This window comes from Cavia porcellus, unplaced genomic scaffold (genome assembly GCF_034190915.1).
Source record: "Cavia porcellus strain 051 isolate PalLab524CR breed Dunkin Hartley unplaced genomic scaffold, mCavPor4.1 scaffold_27, whole genome shotgun sequence".
NCBI classification, from domain to species: Eukaryota; Metazoa; Chordata; class Mammalia; order Rodentia; family Caviidae; genus Cavia; species Cavia porcellus.
Window position 1 is genome coordinate 49,297,320 of NW_026947510.1, and position 20,880 is coordinate 49,318,199.

The 20,880-nt window shown below is 40.9% G+C and overlaps 1 long non-coding RNA gene across 1 annotated transcript; it reads left to right on the plus strand.

The window, feature by feature from the left end:
* Positions 1-13,832: 13,832 nt before the first annotated feature.
* On the plus strand, positions 13,833-19,083 carry LOC134473449 (uncharacterized). The gene is made up of 2 exons (XR_010043647.1): positions 13,833-13,913; positions 18,702-19,083. It is a non-coding gene; the product is annotated as an uncharacterized LOC134473449 (long non-coding RNA).
* Positions 19,084-20,880: the final 1,797 nt, after the last annotated feature.

A 20,880-nucleotide genomic window follows, 5' to 3' on the forward strand; every position in this document is an offset into this window, starting at 1 on the left:
TATTTTTTCCAGTTCAACTCCTGGACCGGAAAGGAGCTGCTAAGACGTTTACCCACCTACCCTCTTAATTTTTACCCTTTCAGATGGGGGAGTAATCACCTCTCATAACTTCACTCCTCCTAACCCTACACTTATTTTTCAGAATTCTACCTCACCGTGACAATGATCCTACCTCAGTGTCGTCCTAATAATAATGACATGTCTAAATCAAAGGCACCTTTCCTTTTACCTCACCTGGGGCCTTAAGTATGACAGTGTCTTGCCTCCTCATAACATCTTGTCTCTTTGTTTTTCCAGTCTAACATACGTGCATTCACCAGTGAAATTGTCCTGGCTAAAACACCTGGCACCAGCTTCTACCTGGGCATCAACCGTCATCCCGTCGACTCCCCTAGACCCCAGTACATTGCCCCCTCCCAGCAGGAAGCAATTAAAGAAAGAAATCTTCACCCCTTTTCATAATAATAATCATAAGACAGGATATGAAAGAGTTTTGGCCCAGACAGGACACTGAAGCCGGTAAAGCCAAGGAGCTCCATCTCCCCCACCCCTAGGAATTTACCTATGGCACCAAACAAAGACCATTGGGCTACCTGTGCATCACTAATGCCCCTTAGGTTCCACCCCAAACCTAGGCTACTTATATGCCTCTACTCCACGTGTTCCATGGAGAGATCACCAACCCCGGGGGGAGATGCCACACCCCAGGGGATTGGGGTGTCTCTTCCCACATTCTCAAAATAAAGGTCATTTATATTTCATACTTCTTATCTTTTCAGCTGCTGCCAGTCCCCCACAGTTCTATCAAATGACAGACGCCTTGCTTATACACCCATATCAGTGCACATACTGTTTCCATACTACTGTGGTATGTGTCTTAGCCTTTGCTAGGGAATTCTGTGACTGTAGGGAGCTGTCGTATTTGTGTTGATCATGGTGTTAGTGCTGACCACCTTTCAAACTGTGCCTTCTCCGTTCTTTTACTACGTCTTAATTATTTACTCTCTTCAGATATTCCTCTCCTCAGAGTTTCATCCTCAGTCCTCAATTTTTTCTCATTCAATTTGAATTTTCTTCATATAAGAATTCATCCACTCTTTAGCTGACACAGTTATTTTACCTACTAAATGGTGATTTTCCTCCCTTTTTCTTCTATTGGGACCATGCCTTGTTTTCCCCTGTAGAAGGGGTGTACAGGGTTTGAATAGTTCATTCAAGGCAGTCCTGATGATCTCATTTTTACTTTGCAGTCGTCTATTTTCCCACATTTCCTCAAGCTAGAAAGGACCAAAGGATCAAGTTCGGGTTAAATGCACCCTAATGGCAAGTCCTCTGAGGGGCCACGATGGAGGATTTTACCTTCTGATTGGGACAGTGACAAGTCAGACAAAGACGCCTCACAGATGCTCTGCTGCCATCTTCCCCCTGTTACAGGCAGCTGAGCCAGTTAGAAATATTATAGGCAGTCAGACGGGGTGAGGCCCTCCAGAAGGCAGGCACAGAGGACCGGATGTCTGATGACCTTGGAGGGGGACACCCACCTCTTGCTGTGGGCCAGATCTCAAGACGAAAGGCAAAACAAATGCAACCACACCCTTAATCATAATTCTTAGAGATTAGGTCTGGGTCATGTTGAATTTGGGAGTCACCATTCCAATCGCTAGGGAAGAGTCACAGCTCTCTAAGAATGCCCCCTTCCTACGTGACTTGCTTTCCCATTTGTTCCTAATGTAATCAATTTTACCTGAACTATTGATCTTATTGGCTATCTATAGTTCTGTCCCACCTTATGCCCATCTGCCTTGTGAGCTCCCAGTCTTTCCCCACCTTAAACCCATGGTTTTACTCTATAAAAGTCCCTGGAAAAGACAGAGTCCTTGGCAACTGTTGTAGTCAAGGGTTGTTACACAGAGAACAATTCAGATCAGGACATGGAGTTTATAATATTTTTTATAATGGTCACCGAAGTTAACACAGGAGAATGCAGGAAATCTATCCGCAACACCAACAACATAGATTATTTAGTCAAGAGTCTAAACCCCACGGCAATGTCCCACATGAGTCCAGATAAAAAACCAGAGCTCAGAACAACGCCTCCACGAGTCCAACTGGAAGTCCAAAGCCCGCAAGAAGGACTCGTGCCAGTCTCTTTTACGGATTCGTGCCGGGAAGACCCAAGGGTCAGCGGTGGAAGCCAGAAAGTCTATGCCAGCAGGATGAAGGAGCTGTGCTAGTGGGATGAGGGTTCTACGCTGGAGCTGAGAAGACACACTCACAACAAAGACCAGGGCTATCCTGAAAGGCACCACAGCTGTCCTCAGCGACACGGAGGCCCCGAGCTCCTCCGATGACAAGCACAGTCAGGTACGTGCCAGGAAGCAGTGTGACAAATTCACCCTGGAGACCAGGCAGCACATGTCTTCCCCTCCGGAGCCAGGAAGCAATGCTTGATGTGAAGACCAAAGCTTCTCCAGGAGAACCAACAGCTCAGACAGCAACTTATAGGAGAACTAACAATGCCTCCATAACGCCTCAATCCCTCTCCACACCTCTCTTCTTCTCCGCCTATTTATCCTGGCAACCCTTCTCAGGTGGAGCATTTTCTCTCAATGCATGCTGATGTAATCCAGCTGGCGTTAAGTTGACCACTAGTTATCAAACCATAACAGCAACCTACTCGGGACCCCTTCTGTCTCTCTTCAGACAGAAGCTTCCTTTTTCTCAAAAAATATATTCTACTCTTCAGCTCCATTGTTCCTAAAATTTATTCTTCGGTTTTAGAGAACATGAACTCGAGGACATAGTAGGTCGAGAGTCTTATTCTCCTATATTACCCCCACACTTCCTCCTGCTCTTCTTTCTGCTCTTCTTCTTTCTCTTCCCCTTAATTTTTTTTTTTTTTTTTTTTGGTCTTTTTGAGACAGGGTCTCACTATGCTTTTCAGGCTGGTTTTGAGCTCACTGTGTAGCCCAGGCTGGTCTCAAACTCGTGATGATCCTCCTGCCTCAGCTTCTCAAATGCTGGGATTACAGGTATGTGCCACCAAGCCCTGCTCTTCCCTTTAATGTTATAATCTTTTTCTTTTCTTTTCTTGGTACCAGGGATCGAATGCATGCCCTCACACTTGCCAGGCAGGCCCCAAGATCTATTCTTTTACTGAATGAAAATTATCTAAATCCCCGGCCCTGCCTTTAATTTTCTAATGGTAATAGTACATAGCATTGGAAGCCCCCAACAGATTTTTAAATATCCAGTATCCAACAGCCCAATTAATTGCTGTTATCTGTAGGTACAATGTTCTATAACAGATTTCTGGAACTTGTCATGTGTAAGTGAGATTTTATACCAAGTGAAATGCTAATCTTATTACCAAAATGATTAGAAACTCACATTTCTCTACTGCATCTGGCAATCACCATTCCATTCCTTGGTTCTTACTCCTGCCTTTTCTTGTTTTAATATGTTGTTTAGAGATATATATTATGAGGAGCTGCAACAGCCATGCTCATATTGCAACCAGGGATGGAGAGTCTGAGGCTGAAAATATTATTTTTTTTGAGACAAGGTCTCACTCTGTAGTTCAAGCTGGCCTTGAACTCACTGTGTATCCTGGGCTGACCTCAAACTCATAGTGATCCCTGCCTCAGCACCCTGAGTGCTAGGATTACTGGAGTGCAGCGCCACACCAAAATATTAAGGATGGCAAAATGCAGAAAGAATAAGAGACCTGGGCTGCTGATAAGAGTCCACACCTAAAATTGCTTACCTTCAAAGTTTTATGGTATGCCATATCTAACCATCTTCATTGCTTTGCCACTATTGGTCAAATACTTTATTTTATTACCTCTTGAAGGAAAGATTGGGACCCCTGACTCTTGCTTCTTGCTGTTTTGGTTCCTGGCCATCATGAACTGAGCGTCTCTCCTCTGCCATGCGTTTCTTCCATGTATTTTTGCCTCATCACAAGGCCCAGAGCATAGAGCCCAGACACCATAAACTGAGACGTCTGAAACCATGTGCCAGAATAAACCTTTCCTCTTTAGAAGCTGACTTATCTCGAGTATTTGTTGCAGCAACAAAAGGTGGCTAAAATAAGACCTGTCATATCCCAGAACTGATATTCCTCTAACGTTTTAATTGAAACATTATCTTCCAAACAAACCCCCTTCCAATTTTCTTAGTTACAATAAACTAAGAATTTCTGTTCTGCAATTTCATCTGTACCTTTAGCTTCCGGAAGCCTCTATTAAAAGTCCCTGACATACAGCATGTGTTCAGTAAATGCTTAATAAAAACTTTAACCTTGTCTATGAACTTTTGACTCTTTGTGTTTTTTAACATCTAGTTTATTATACTTTAATCTATCATTTATATAATGCTTTTTATCTACATTGATCATTTCTGTCATTAATTTGAAGCAATAGATGATTTGCAAATGTAGTTAATGATATTGTTATGTTTACATTTGTCATCTATTTATATTTTCTTTCTTTCTTTCTACCGGTCTCTCTTCCTTTCTTTCTTTTTTTGGTACCAGGAATTGAACTCAGGACCTTGTGCTTGCCAGGCAGGTGCTGTGCTGCTGAGCTATATCCCCAGTCCTATTTTTTGTAAATGTTCAGTTTTTCTTGTCTGTTCTTTGTTCATTTGCTCCTCTTTTTTCGCTTTTTAAATTATATCTGTTATGATTCCATTCTATACTGTATGTTTGTTTATCAGTTATACCTTTTAGTTGCTTTTATTGGCTGGATTAGGATTTATAGTACAAGGATGTGTGTATACATGTATCTGAGTCTATCTGAAGTATAAGAAAGTTATAAAAATATGCTTCAATTTCCAATATCTTGGCTTTTGTGCAATGGGTAGCATACATTTTTCTTCTTCTTCTTTTTTTTTTTAAATCGGTACGGGGGATTGAACTCAGGGCAGGAAGATCGCTGTGAGTTCAAGGCCAGCCTAAGCTACATAAGTGAGTTCAAGGGCAGACTGCACTGCATACTGAGACCCTGTCTCAAGGGGGAAAAAAGACTTTAAAAAATTGACTCATTTACTATGATTTTTAAAATAACAACAAAAAAATTTTCACTTACTAATCTACTACCATTCTGATGGTATTACTTTCTCTGTGTTAACTCAGCTTTCCATCAAATGTCTTTTTCTTTTGCCTAAAGACTTTTTTTTGGAGACAGATTCTTGCTAAATCATTAAGTCACCCAGTTTGGGCTCAAGCTTGCAACCCTTCCTGCCTCAGCCTCTCAGAGTGCTGGGATTATAGGGGTACACATGCATTGCTGGTTTAAGCATAGCCTTTCTGTTGTTGTTGTTGTTGTTGTTTTGTCTTTTTCTTTTTTATTGGTACCGGGGATCAAACTCATGACTGCCTGCTTGCAAGACAGGCGCTTATGCCGCTGAGCTAAATCCCCAGCCCCTAGCATAGCCTTTCTGAATACAGTGAGCATGGAGCCTTTCGTAATGTATTATTATAGCTTTAAGTGAGTCCATAGAAGAATAACCAGCCAATTCTAAACTGGCTGTATATGTCCATTTTTAGGGGTCCCAGCTGAGTAGTAGATTTTGAGAGTGTTTAAATCATCATAGTGTTGGAGAACAAAACAGGTTGCATACAGAAAGCCATGAAGAACTTTCTGGGGTTTGGATGTTGCTGGGGACTGAACTGTTTCCCCTATTTCATATATAAAAGCCCTGACCCCTAATGTGGCTTTATTGGCAATGAGGCCTTTTTAAGGTGGTAACTAAGGTTGAATGAAGGCCTAAGGTGAGGTCCTCTTCCTGTGGTCTAGGAAGGAAGCTGGAGAGACCACAGAGAACCTTCCCATTGCTTGCAGGGAGAGAAGGCCCTGAGAAGAATGCGCTCACACAACAGCAACAAGGTGACTGCCTGCAAGCTGGCGAGAACTCTCACCAGGGACGCAGTGGGATGGGAGCCCACAAGGGACTCCTGGCCACCAGAAATGGGAGAAAATCACTTTCTGCTGTGCAAGTTACTTCTTCTGTGGTATTTGGTTACGGCTGCCCAAGTGGACTAGTATAGACGTTAATCTCTTATTCAGCTGAATACTAACTTTTTAGCTTTCTAGGTTGTATTTTAATATCCATTGGCACTGGAAGTCCAATATGAAAAAATCCAATTTAAATTTTATGTCTACACACACACACACACATACACACACTACAAAGACTTCATTTGGGGAAAACAGTATCAAAAGATGAGAAAAGTGAAATAACACAATCTCACTATTCAGAACTACCAGTGTTAATATGCTGCACAGGATTTTGTGTTTTTTATTCTCTATACTTGATATTGTAATATATGCAGAATCCGCTAAAAAATGTATACCCACTTTAGCGGTTCGCCATACTAATAAAAGTATGGAAGCTCAGGGCCACCACTTTGAGCTTCTTTTTTAATTATAGAAAACAAAGGTAATTTGTATTAATCTCATGATATCTCAACAACTTTGGTACTGGAATACTTATGCAAGTTTTTCTTTCCCTGATGTATACATTTTGGGGCAGATGCCGTATTTGTGTGTATCTATAAATAGTGTGATTAAAAATGTGTTTAAAATTTAAAAATTAGGACTTCTGGGAGAACATGGCAGATAGATAGCAGCTATGGAGGCTCTCTGAAATAGCCGGCTTAGAATCCAGGAATGGTGCATTGTGAGGAGTCCTAAGCAAGGGGAGATATACCCTGCTGACCCAGGAATGAACTAAACTGAGAGAAACCAACTGGAAATGCAATCCTGGTGATATAACTGGAATAGACAAAATCTCAGCACAGAAGCTGGAACCCACGCCTCTGGAAGCCGTGATTTGAATTTCCTGCTGCCGCTGCTGCATCTGAATTGGCATAGCAGGGACAAAGACACAAAAGCTCTGAGAGTGGGAATCGGCGAATGGATTTGAGAGCGGGACTGGAGGGAGCCCTGCATTGACCTGCGGTGAGTGAGAGGAACAGGGACCCTTCCATAGACTAGGAGGCTCCAACAGAAGACATTCTGGGACCGGGAAGACTAGCCAGAACAGGGTGCTGCAATGACTTTAGTCACATATTCCCCTTTCAAGTGGGATTGGTGGGGAGCACTTGGCCTGGGTGACGCTGTGGACTAAGACCCAGTAGGCTAGCCCAAACCAGGTCCCAGCGCCTGGTGGTGCACCCTAGCAGTGAAGCCTTCAGTAGGCTGACCTGGAGGGGTGGTCCCAGCAGAGGCTGCCCACGTCTGTGTCTCCCTAGTACACTGCAGTGGGTGGGAACACCTAGCTGGTGGATTCAAACAAACTGTAACTGACAAAGAAAGAAACTGGGCCTCCTATATATGCTTGTATAGAAGGAAGAAAATGTATGGGAAGAGGGAGCAACAAGAAAGGGTCTTTGGCCCCCAATCCTGAGAACACTGATCCAGGAAGAGGTAAATGCAAAGGAGAATGAGGACAGAGAACACGCAATATCAGCACGGCACCAATAGACATAAAGTGATATCTCTGGAGCCTCAGACAGTTCAAAAGTGAAGTATTTAATGAAATAAAGCAAGAAATAAGTAGAATAGTTAGAGAAATGCTAAGCACCGCCCAAGAAAAAACAGATGGTGAAATGGAAGAATGGAATAAAAGGGGAGAATTGTTTGATGGAAAAAATAGAGAAAACATAGAATATGTGAAGTAGGTGCAAAGAGATTATCAAAAACTCTATTGAAAGCTGGCATACCAGTTTGAAAGAAACTAAGGTCAGATTATCTGAACTGGAGGACAGATTTGTAATGTGGGAGCATGAAATGAAAACAGAGGACATTCTGGGAACAGCAGACTAGCTGGAACAGGGCCCTGCAGTGACTTTCGTTGCATATTCCCTTCTCAAGTGGGATTGGTGGGGAGCCCTTGGCCGTGGACTGAGATCCAGTGTAGGCTAGCCCAAATCAGGTCCCTGTGCCTGGCGGTGCACCCTAGCAGTGAAGCATTCAGTAGGTTGACCTGGAGGGGCGGGCCCAGCAGAGGCTTCCCAGGTCTGTGTCTCCCTAGTACACTGCACTGGGCGGAAACACATAGCCAGCGGATTCAAACAAACTGTAACAGACAAAGAGAAAAAAAAAAAAAAAACTGGGCCTCCTACATACGCTTGTACAGAAGGAACAAAAAGTATGGGAAAAGGGAGCAACAAGAAAGGGTCCTCAGTCCCCAATCCTGAGAACACTGATGCAGGAAAGGTAAATGCAAAAGAGAATGAAGACAGAAAACATGCAATATCAAACACAGCACATAAAGTGGTATCTCCAGAGCCTCACAGACAAGTTCAAAAATGAAGTATTTAATGAAATAAAGCAAGAAATAAGTAGAATAGTTAGAGAAATGCTAAGCACCACCCAAGAAAAAACAGGTGGTGGAATGGAAGAACAGAAAAAAAGGGGAGAATTGTTTGATGGAGAAAATAGAAAAAACATAGAATACGTGAAGCAGGTTCAAAGAGATTACCAGGAAACTAAAAACTCTATCGAAAGCTGGCATAACAGCTTGAAAGAAACTAAGGATAGATTATCAGAAATGGAAGACAGATTTGTAAGGTGGGAGCCTGAAATGAAAAACTTCTTAAAAATAACAAGAAAACAAACAGCAATAATACAAAGACTAGAAGATGATAAGAGGATCTATAACTTAAGAATTAAGAACATAAAAGAAGAAGTAGGGACTCAAACAAATGAACTACAAAAGCTATTCACAGAAATAATCCAGGAGAATTTCCCTAATTTAGCAAAAGGTAAAGATACTCAGATGTATGAGGCATACAGGACTCTAGCCACCTAAACAACCCAAAACAACCCAAACAGAGCTACACCCAGGCATATAATAATCAAAATTCCAGAAATCCAATATAAGAACAGAATATTAAAAGCCGTCAAAGACAAGAAACAGATCACTTATAAGGGAACACCCATCAGAATTACAGCAGACTTCTCGGCACAAACCATCAAATCACGAAGAGTGTGGGGGGAAATAATTCAAGCTTTGAAAGATAACAACCTCCAGCCAAGATTGATATATCCTGCACAACTGTCCCTAGAAATTGAAGGGAAAACAAGATGCTTCCAGGATAAAGAGGAACTAGGGGAATTTGCAACCACCAATTCAACTCTACAGAGAATACTGCAGGATATTCTATTTTTTTTTTCTATACATTTTCTTTAGTGAATGCAGGATATTCTAAAAAAAGAAAAATACCAAGACTTCAGAAACAGTGGCAGAGAGGCCACAATGAATGGAGCAGAAAGCGAAATGAAGAAGACAAACTGACAACAAACGACAGAAAAAGAGCTCAACAGAAATGAGGCAGAGAAGGTTGGATGGTATGAACAGCTATTTGGGAGAAAACATGACATCATAATAGGTAGTGCTGATTTAATATCCTCTTGTTTTGAAGTCCCATCAAGCTTTTGTTCTTCTGTCTCCATCAGTTTTAACGTGTTGTATCTTATTGGATTTTATTATATGTGATAATATGAACAAAAACTTTTATAGACAAGGAGATTATACAGAAACCATTGTTCATTTTCTGATAGTTGGTTCTAAATACCCTGTACTACTGTCATTCTCTTGAATGGTTTTACATTGTCTTGGTATGTTTGGTGCTACAGTATACAAAGTTATACTCAAAGATTTCAAGGAAAGAGACACTATGGTAACTACTTTTACATCAGGATATCTTGTGGTGAAACACTATTTTGCTTAAACGGTTATGCCTTGACCTGCGCTGTTTTGTTGTTATGCCCTCTTTTATCTCAATCTCCTTTTTAAAAATTATTTACTTTTTTATTTTTATCTTTTTAATTAAGGGAAAAATAAAAAAAGCAGGATACATTATAGTAACCCACTTTGATTTCTTATTAACTTGATTTGAAACCCTGTATAACCCTCACCATCTTGCTTTGACTTATTTTCCTCTATTCTGCTTTGCTTGATAGTACTAAGTTCAAAAGTATAGGCAAAACTGTGAAGACAATAAGGTTCATTATGACACCCATTCCGGTTGACTATTATCTTCTTTTAAAGTCCTGTAATGTCTCCAATGTTCTGGTTTTATTCTTTACTGTTTTGTTCAATTTTATTATAGCTGATGATATAGGCAGTTCTTTTTAAGATAGCAAGAGGCATTATGGTAACCACTGTTGATCACCTTGTATTCTGTTTTTACATTATGTACTATGTCCATCCTTTTGATTTGACTGACTCTATTTTGTTATGTCACATTTGGTTTTATTCTCTTAAAAAAAAGTAGTAAGAACTGCAGGAGTAATAAAACCCAAAATGTGTAATTGTCATTGTATAGAAGAAAGGAAAAGAAAGTGCTCTAAAGAATATAACTGCATATATATTTAAGTGTATAAGATAGATAACCATATTACTGAGTTTTGTTGGATCATTGAACAAAACTGTTTCCAGTCTCACTGTTTGAAAGTCCACTTTATATGTTTTAATTTTGTAACTTGAGCAACTATTTCTAAGATAACAATATGTAATCTATTAACTAGTGATTTCCTACTGTTTATTTTTTCTGAAATTCTGTATAACTTGTACCCTTTTACTGTTTTTTTTTCTTTTTCTCCTTAAAAAAAAAATGTTATGTTCTGACCTGTGCTGTTTTGTTGTTATGTCCTCTTTTATTTGTCTCCTTTTCTATTATTTATTTTTTTATTTTTATCTTTTTAATTAAGGGAAAAATAAATAGAAAAAAGCAGGATATATTATTGTAACCTACTTTGATTTCCTATTAACTTGATTTGAAGCCCTGTATTGCTTTCACCATCTTGTTTGGACTGATTTTCCTCTATTCTGTTTTGCTTGATAGTACCAAGTTCAAAAATATAGGCAACAACTGTGAAGACAAATAAGATTCATTATGACGCCCATTCTGATTTGACTATTATCTTCTTTTGAAGTTCTGTAATGTCTCCAATGTTTTGGTTTTATTGGTTTTGTTCTTTACTGTTTTGTTCAATTTTATTATAACTGATGATATAGGCAATTTTTTGTCTTTTTCATTTGTATCAGTAAAGGCAATTCTTTTTAAGATAGCAAGAGGCATTATGGTAACCATTGTTGATCACCTTGTATTTTGTTTTTATAGTATGTATTGTGTCCATCCTTTTGATTTTACTGACTCTGTTTTGTTATGTCACATTTGGTTTTATTCTCTTCAAAAAAAAAAAGTAATAAGAACTGTGGGAGTAATAAAACCCAAAATGTGTAATTGTCATTGTACAAAAGAGAGGGAAAAAAAGTGCTCTAAAGGATATAACTGCATGTATATTTAAGAATATAAGATAGATAACCATATTGCTGAATTTTGTTGGATCATTGAACAGAACTGTTTGCAGTCTTACTGTTTGAATGTCCACTTTATATGCTTTAATTTTGTAACTTAAACAACTATTTCTAAGATGACAATATGTAACCTATTAACTAGTGATTTCCTACTGTTTCTTTTTTCTGAAATTCTGTATAACTTGTACCCTTTTTCTATTTTTTTCTTTTTCTCCTTAAATAAAATTTTAAAAAAACTTAAAAATTATTATAATAAAAGATACATTGTCATTAATCCTCCCAAGCTATCTCCCCTTGCTTTGAACACACTCATTTCATTATGCTTGCAACTTTCTTTTTATTTATTTATATGTATTTATTTTTGGAGACAGGGTCTTGCTCTGTAATTCAAGGCTGGCCTTGACCTCACTGTGCAGCCCAGGCTGGCCTTGAATGCTTGATGGTCCCTGCCTCAGCCTCCTGAGTGCTGGGATTACAGGAATGTGCCACCATGCCTGGCCATTCTTGCAGCTTTCCCAAGCTGTTCTGGAAATTGTCTTTCATGAGCATCTCTATCAGGGTGTGATAAAAATACAGTGAATGCTGCTTGCTGAGTGCCACCCGGTGGAAAGGCAGCCTTGTGAAAACATTTTGGCGTGTCCTCACTTCCCTTATTGAGCTGACCAGACACTGTGACTTCCGGCTCTTCCTGATATCGCAATGAACATGAAAGGTAAACATTTTGGAAGGTTTCAGGACATCAAGGCAGCCACAGAACAGCTAAAGACAAGAAAGAGGGCTCTAGAGCTGCTTGGAAAGCGGCGAGAATGATGGGATAAGTGAGCTCAAAGTGAGGGGGAGGATTTTGGAGGGGGTTTCATGCAATGTGTCTTTCACTGTAATAATTTCTTAACTTCACCAACGTTGTCAATTATACCTTATGATTTGCTTTCACTCATGTCAAACCTCCATTCTCTAATTTAAAGATTATTCCTCTACTAATCCCATTTTGTCAGTGTGGGATTCTCCCCGCTTTTTTCTAGTTGCAAAAGTTTGAGAGCTGACAGAAGATTCACCCCTTCAAACCCTGTGAAGCAGAAATGCTATCACAGCCTTTTGGCTGGCCAGAGAGCTTCATTAAATCAACTGAATACCTTCTGGGCTTTGAGCTGCTGAGCGCTGGGATTCAGCACAGAAATTCCACGTGTCTGGGTTTTCCATTTTGAAATTTACATTAAGTTACAAAACTGGATTCTGCCATTTTCTTTGTTATTACTGCCATCACTGATGCTTTCAGTTTAGCCATATGTTTTCAAAAGGAAGGGGGTTTCCATAGGGTTGGTAAGATTTACAGCAAGACTTGCAGGACAGCATTATAAAGTCTATAATTTCCTGTTTAGAGCTTCAGGACTGATGGCATAATAATGTATACATGCACTGCCCCGGGAGGCTGAAGCCGGAGGATTATGAGTTTGAGGTCTGCTGAGCTGTGATTGGTGATAAAAAATAAGATCCCAGAACCAATAGTTTGTTGCTGATAAAAATGCTTTGTTGATGGTCAGGAAATGAAGCCCAGTATGGCTGTCCATGCAGACAGTAGAGAAGCAATTAGAACTAAGAATTTTAATCAAGTCATAAGTTCTCATGTTTTAGGATCATTGTAAGGTAAAATCTCATTTGTGGTATCCAAATCCTGATGGCAGGATCGGAACTTAGAAAACTGCCCTCTCCCATAACAATGACAAAGCCAAGTCTGTTGGTCTTGGTATAAAGAAGAAACCTAGATTTTACATAGGGCGGTTGGTTTATTTATTAAACTCTGGATGCTAACCACTTTGTGAGTCGTCTGAGGGAGGAAATCATGATGAGTGAGTCCGTTTTGTATATCATAAAAACAAGAAAGTGAATGCAATCATTGTGCAACATGAATTCTTCCCCACCAGGCAAGAAAAAGAAAAAAACATGTTTTCTTTCAAACTAAGTACAGGGTCCAGTTCAAATATTTAGAATTGCTATTGAGAATACCTCTTCCATTTAAAAAGTACTGTTATGTGTATCCTGTTGGCTATTTTAACTGCTAGTATGGAAATAAGAACCACTCAAGGGATTATTTGCAAGAGGACATCGAAGAGATACATTATATAGCATACCTAAATCAAATAGCTAAGTTGCTCGATGCCATGAGGACACCTCATGGAGATAAATATCGTAAATGATGGGCTTGCATGGTTGCTAGAGCTCCTTTTGAAGCTACTCCACAGCCACATCCTTAACTCTGTCACTACTTATAGCTCTGTGCCTATGTATCTCAAAATCTATTATGCTTTTTTTTGAGACAGAGTCTTGCTACGCAGTTCAGGCTAGCCTTGAGCTCACTTTGCAGCCCAGGCTGGTCTCGAACTCGCAATGATCCTCCTGCCTCAGCCTCCCGAGTGCTGGGATTACAGGCATGAGCCACCACACCTGGCTTTATTATGCTTTTTGACTGCTACCTTCTAATTTTTCAATTTATTCCTTCTAGTAGCCCAGCCTCATCAACTGCCTCAGGCATTTTCCTCGTTGCTGAGACAAAATACCCAGTGCTCACAGCTTCAAGGAAGGTAGGTTGATTTTGGGTCACAGTTGCAGTCCAAGACTCCGGGGAAGAAATTTTATGGTGGAAAAGAGTGGGTGGAGGAAGGTGGCTCACATGGCAGTGGCAGGAGTCCGAGAGCATCTGGTCATGCTTTTTATGACTCACCTCTTCCGAACAGGCCCTTCCTCCCAGCAGCACATTTAGCTTTGAGCTCACCTCCCCTAATGAGAATAGCACCCCGCATCATCCAATTACTTTGCAAAAGCCCGCTTTCTGAGCACATGAGGCTTTGGGGGACAGTCTCACATAAAATCAAGAACAAGCAATCAAGAGAAAACAAAGGAAACCAAAGCAAAACCAAAACCAAGAAGAGAAAATAAAAAAGACCAGGTGTGGTGGTTGTGGTTCCTACCTGTAACCCTAGCACTCAAGAGGCTGAAACAGGAGGATCTCCGAGTGTTCTAGACCAACCTGGGCTATAAAGTAGTGAATTCAAGGCCAACCTAAACTGTCTAGTGAAACCTTGTCTTAAAAAGATGACAAAAAAAAGTCCACTTCAGGGTGTGTCTGTTATCATTAGTAGACAGAGTGGGCAGAGCCCAGATCTGTGTGGATTAATCCCAGCAAACCATCTGTAGATTTACTGAAGGGCAGTGGATAATCCCAGCCAGACCTCCCGCTTGCCAGGCAGGCACTTTGCTGCTGAGCTTCTTCTCTGGCCTCTTTGCTTGATTTTTAAAAGAGTTTTGTACAAATGTACTTTATATACTAATATGTAGGATTAGATGTTATTTTTCATTCCTTTATTCTCTCAAACTCTACCTTCAGTTTGTCAGCACATCCTGTCTCATTTAGCAATCTATCTGTCTATCTGTCTATCTATCTATCTATTTATTTATCTGTGACTCCTTGTCAGCCCTTTTCCTGGATCATGGTTGTAAAATTTATGTTTGTGATGACTATCACATCAAATGACTATCGCATCATGAAAAGCTGATGAGGCAAATATACATAATGCTGGTTATTTTACAAAAATGTTTGAGATAATCATTATTAAAAATAATTATTGTTTCATCCTCAGAATTCTCACATCATCAAATATAAAGTTATTTCCAGTAAAATCACTAGAATATGGACTACCTGATTTTGGGATGTGTTTTTCATAACTAGAAATTTTCCACAGTGATTTTTTAAAAATTGTGTTATAAAAATTATCACACTTGGGGTACACTATTTGAGCAGTGATTGTAATCAATCGCAAAACTGAGTAAGAAATTACAGAAGTTTATGGGTGATGGGGGCAATGAAATTCAACTATCTCCCAGCAGAGGGTGCTAATGACCCACATTTCCACAGTGTGTGATGTTGCTGAACTAAATTTTCAGCTACACGCTTGACATTTCACACATCTGCGTTACATAGGTTGTCGTTGTCTCCCATTTATTTTGGATTTAGATCAATCTATATATAAAGATATATGAATATAAACATGTACATATAAGTTTACTTCTCTCCATATGTGCATTTTTGTTTTGCGGGGTTTTTTTGTTGTTGTTTTCTGTCTTTTTTAGAGCAGGGTCTCTCTATGCAGTTCAGGCTGGCCTTGGGCTCACTTTGTAGCCCAGGCTGGTCTCAAACTCACAAGGATCCTCCTGCCTCAGTCTTCTGAGTGCTGGGATTATAGAAGTATGCCACCACCCCCCCCCCCGTGTGTGTTGTACTTTTAAAACTCAGAAAAGGCATAAGCAACTATTTTCCAGCTTAATGTTGACTATTAACCACATAATTTTAAATACCTTATCAGTTCTTACAGAGCCTTTTTTTTTTTTTTTTGAGACGGGGTCTCACTATGCAATGCAGGCTGGCCTTGAGCTCACTTTGGTCTCGAACTCACAAGGATCCTCCCACCTCAGCCTCCTGAGGGCTGGGATTACAAGCGTGAGCCACCACACCCAGCTTCTCTTTTTTTAAAACACTGTGGATTATCCCCAGGCCTTCACAGTGAGTGACACCCTCTTCTAAAGTTTTCAGACAGAATTCCCTAAATTTTCCAGACTGGATTTGAATTTATATCTTAGTGACTGGTCTCCCAAAGTGATAGTTACAGGCACTTTCATGCAGACAGCTGCACTGTATCCTAATGTGTACATGAACTGTAATTTACATAACCACTAACTTCCTAGAGAAAGCTGGGCAATCACCTGCAAGGTAATGAAGATGGGGTCCCATCTCTTCTCCCCAAATAAATCGGAAGTGCATGGAACCAAGAGGCACTAGAAAGAGCAGGAAAGAATATTTTTGGTCAGAAGAATCTTTCTGAGGCTAACACAAAGTCATCTATCACATGGGAATACACTGAAATTTAACTATTTTTTAATAAAGCAGTACTTCAAAGAACATAAAGTTATAAATGCTACATTGTAGAAGTGCATTTGTAACACATATTGCAAAGAACCATGTCTCATAAAGAACAGCTTTTGTAAACTGATCAAATCTAGCTTCACTGAAAAAGGACCTAAGAACACAAATAGAAATGGAAATGCAAATGTATTTAAACATATGAAATATATTCAGAATAAAAGAAATGCCAATTAAGTGATGGTGTGCTGTGTTTTGCCTATCAGGTTGGCAAAGATCGACATGTTGTCCTCAGGCGGGTATGCAGAGCCTGAGTTCACTCCCAGATGATGATGGGACTTTGTTGTTGTTGTTGTAATTTTATTTTATTTTTTTCATTTTTTAAAAATCCATTTCGTGAAAGAAAGAAAAAGGAGGAGGAGGAGAAAAAGGAGGAGGAGGAAGAGGAGGAGGAGGAGGAGGAGGGGGAGGAAGAAGAAGAAGAAGAAGAAGAAGAAGAAGAAGAAGAAGAAGAAGAAGAAGAAGAAGAAAAACTACAACAAAATTTCCAAACACATCAATCAGGGGCAACAATGGTACATATGCTGCACACCATCATCCCCAAATGTGAGATTAAATTGGCATGAACTCTGTGGAAACCAACTTGGCATTGATGTCAACATTTGTGGCCACATTTTTTGTTTTAGTCAGATCTCCTTATATGAATTACCTGCATGTGCTTAACCAAAGGAAACCACATAGAGTTTAAAAATAAAGAGAAGCGGTGGCGTTGTAGCTCAGTGGTAAGGCTCCGGCCTATCCTGTTCAAGTGCCTGGGTTCAATCCCTGATACCACAGTGGATAAATCAATGGAAGAAATGAAGAGAAGATATTAGCATCTTACTGGTTCTGAAGTCCTTTGTGTAGTGCGGATGACACCCACACGGGGCTATGATAACTGGCAGGACCTCTGAGAGTATTAATCGAAGGCCTTATTGAAAATGGCACATAACTGCGTAAACCTTTAATCCGAGAAGGTACATGCAGGATTAAGAGAAGGAACACAGGCAGCTGTGATGCTGGCATCGGGGCTTTAGGGAGCATTACCATCCCTCGGGAGGGGACAGGTTCTGAGCGGGTGAGGACATTTTAGTAGAGGACCACTCACCAGGGATTGTGGAAAGCCAGGGCTGCGGTCAGACCAGACAGGGAGGAGCAAGAGAATCCTCCACGTTCTTTTTCCTCCTGCCAATTTTCCTTTCACTGGTGCCTCAGCTGGCCAAATGCAGTGGGATCAGGGCAGAGGAGAGAGCTAGGTGGATGCCATCCGTAGAGGGCAGTCTCCGGGGACACTGAGCAGGGATGAGGAGATCTTCTTCTATATTCACAGAGTAGGGCATTGGATGGTTTTCATTCAATAAAAGAATAGATCTCAAGATCTGGGTATTTAGCTCAGCAGCATAAGTGCCTGCCTGTCAAACACAAGGTCATGAGTTCCATCTCTGCTACAAAAAAAAAAAAGATCTTAGAACCGGGCCATCCAACTCTCGGGAGGCTGAGGCAGGAAGATCACTGCGAGTTTGAGACCAGCCTGGGCTACAAAGTGACTTAAGGCCAGCCTGAACTGCATAGTGAGACCCTGTCTCAAAAAGACAAAGGAAAAAAAAATAGATCTCGAATAGCTACCCAGGGTCCTGCTTCATTTACATGTCTTTCATATATGTGCTACCTACAGCTGATTTTTCTTTGAAACCATTCCCTTTGTGTTTTTCCTTGTCAGAAGCGGATCCACAGTTCACTAAGATTCCCAGTCCCTTTGTTTTGGGGACAATAACTACGAAAATTGACTTTCTGAAAACATTGCTGTTGCTAGTGAAGACAAGAATACTTAGACTAAACACACTAAAGACACGTTACAAGAAATAGTGCATTTTTAATGGATGGATTTTGGAAAAAAATACACACGTTTGGCTCTATGGGTCCTGGAGGAGGATGAGGCTACAATGTCTTTTTCTGTCCTTCCTTTCTTGTAGCAGCTCCTCTCAACTGCACCCTCTTCCTCAATCTATATTTGGCTAGGCAGAATGATACCCTTGGATCTGCCCGAAATGTATCCTGCAAATCCACACGTATGTTGAAAGTGCTGTTTTGATAGTCTGACATTGAAGATTATGTTAGCGGGAAGGGTGTGTGTATTTTTAAACACATTTTTAAAAACCTGTTTTTAGGACAAGGTTTCATCCCTCTGAAATACCGTTATAAAGAGTGGGATTGCCATCCTTCAAAATTCTTTGATTACTCCAGGGATATGGCTTAGAGGCACAAGCACCTCCCTGGCAAGTACAAGGTCCTGAGTTCAATTCCTGATACACACACACATGTGCGCGTGCACACACACACACACACACACACACACACACATGAATGAGAGAGAGACAGTGAAATTCTCTAATTTTAACTGCTTGGTTGCTTTCAGGTCTCAAAATACTGGTATTCCTGCCTGGAAAATGTCTCCCAGAAGTAAATGTCAAGATAAGAAAGTAGTAACTGTATTGTTACCAACTCATCCACATTACATCGCATCATGAACACCATGTTGGTTTCTTTTTATTTGCTTGTTTGTTTTTTCAACATTTGCTTGCTGTGCACACTTCCCCTTGTTAACTAAACACATATGCTGCATTGGAGCGGCTGTTCCCGCAGGGGCTGCCTGTTTCTGGTTGGCTTTGGGTGAGAATCACCAGCCTATATTGCCTAAGATCTGCCCTTTCCCTGGTCTGCTCGCAGTGGGCAGAGACCCTGGCATTGGGGGAGTTCTAGTAGTCTCATCATGGAGTAAAAATGATGTAATGAAATAACCTGCGGCCGGTGTCAACTCATTGCAGACGCATGGGACTCGGGTGATTTGTCTCCCTGCTCTGAGAAGCAGCAGCTATGATACACGCACCCACAGCAGGAAGTCAGCGTGGAATTTGACAGACAGGAGATACGGTCTAGTGGATCTGGGATTTGAATATATTATTTCTGGCTCCACTACTGGCTTCTGTATGACTAGGAGGAAAATCTGTCTGGGTGTTGCTAGTTTCGGTATCCATGGGTTGATAAGCACGGATGTTATAATAGTTCCTTTCATGGGAAATTAATCAGAACAACCCAACACAAGGAAGGAGCCAGTTGGTCATTTTTTTTTTTGAGGCACTGTTTGATACTTCAAGAGGATGTCTAATATCTGAATCAGTAAAGGACTTTCAGAAAGATCATCATAACACCTAACACGACTGGGAATACACAGTGTGAGACACGGTTCTAGGGTTGCACGTGTATTTTCTCACTTAATCCCTGCAGCAAACACACACAAGGTGTTGCATGATATCAACACAATCCCACAGACGAAGAAACAGAGGCACAGAGAGCGCAGGAATTGCCTAAGGTCACAAAAACTAAGTAGAGGCAGAGTTGGGATTTGAACTCAGGTTTATTTAAACCTGGAGGTCCCAACTCTTAACCGCTATACTCCCCTTGTGTCTTACCTGGTTACACAGGTAAGACCATAAGAACATATATAAAAATCTAGATATTGCCCAAAGCTGATTGGGGCGCCGGAGGGCAGGGAGAAGTGAGACCTCGCTGTGCTGCAGTCTGTGAAGCATGTAAATAAGCATCTGGGGGCCGGCTAGGGAAGCCGGCGGGTTTTACCCAGAGCTGCCATTAGGGTCCAGATGTTCCAGTTAAAAGCTTCAGCTGTGTGTCTAGAGCCTTACTCCCGGCTTAGTTTGCTTTTTGTCTAGTGATTAGTTTCGTTTTGTCCTGCTCTCCAGACCTCTGTCGGAGTTGAACTTTATTCATGGGAAATAGCGTTGTAGGAGATTTCGCTTTTCTGGACTGTATATTGAAGCCAGGAAGTACCGAGCTATCATCGCTGGCACTTTTTATTTATGGTTTAAATTCTGAGACAGGCTCTTGCTAAGTCAACTGAGCTGATCTTGAACTTTTGACGCTCCTGACTCAGCCTCCTGAGGTGCTGGGATTATAGACATGGGCAACCATGCCTGGATTCGTGTATTTCTGAATCCAGCCCATCCTCTCTATGCAAACTGACATTTTTCATTCATGGCTCCAGGTCCCGAGCCAATCTTGAGACTGCTCATTCAAGATGCCCAGACAGCGCTGTCTCTCCACTGTCCCCATCTATCCAAAACACATTACATAAAACCTAACTCATGCACCAGCTCCTTTACAAACCCTTCTGGGCCCATGTAGAACTTACCCTATCCTGACCTTCTCAGAGCCTAATTTACATATTTAACTCTTGTGTTTTACAGCATTTTTATTTTGCCACTCCAAGAATAGATATAGTCCTATACTAGGGACAACATCATTGATGTTCCCAAAACTAACTACATAGCACTTGGCTCAAGAGAAATTTAGGTAATTTAACTTAAAAATGACTTCTCTGTCATCCTGAGTAGACAGAAGACAATCTGGGCGAGTTTCATGGAGGTACAATGGTCAGAGATCCAACTCTGCACCCATGCCCAAAATTCCACCGTCGTTCTCCCCCACCCCCGCCACGCGAAGCAGGTGCAGCTGATCAGTGGCTTCCGGAGTTTGTCCTTCCCCCCAGCCACCTGCCTATATAAATTAGCTCCTCCCAC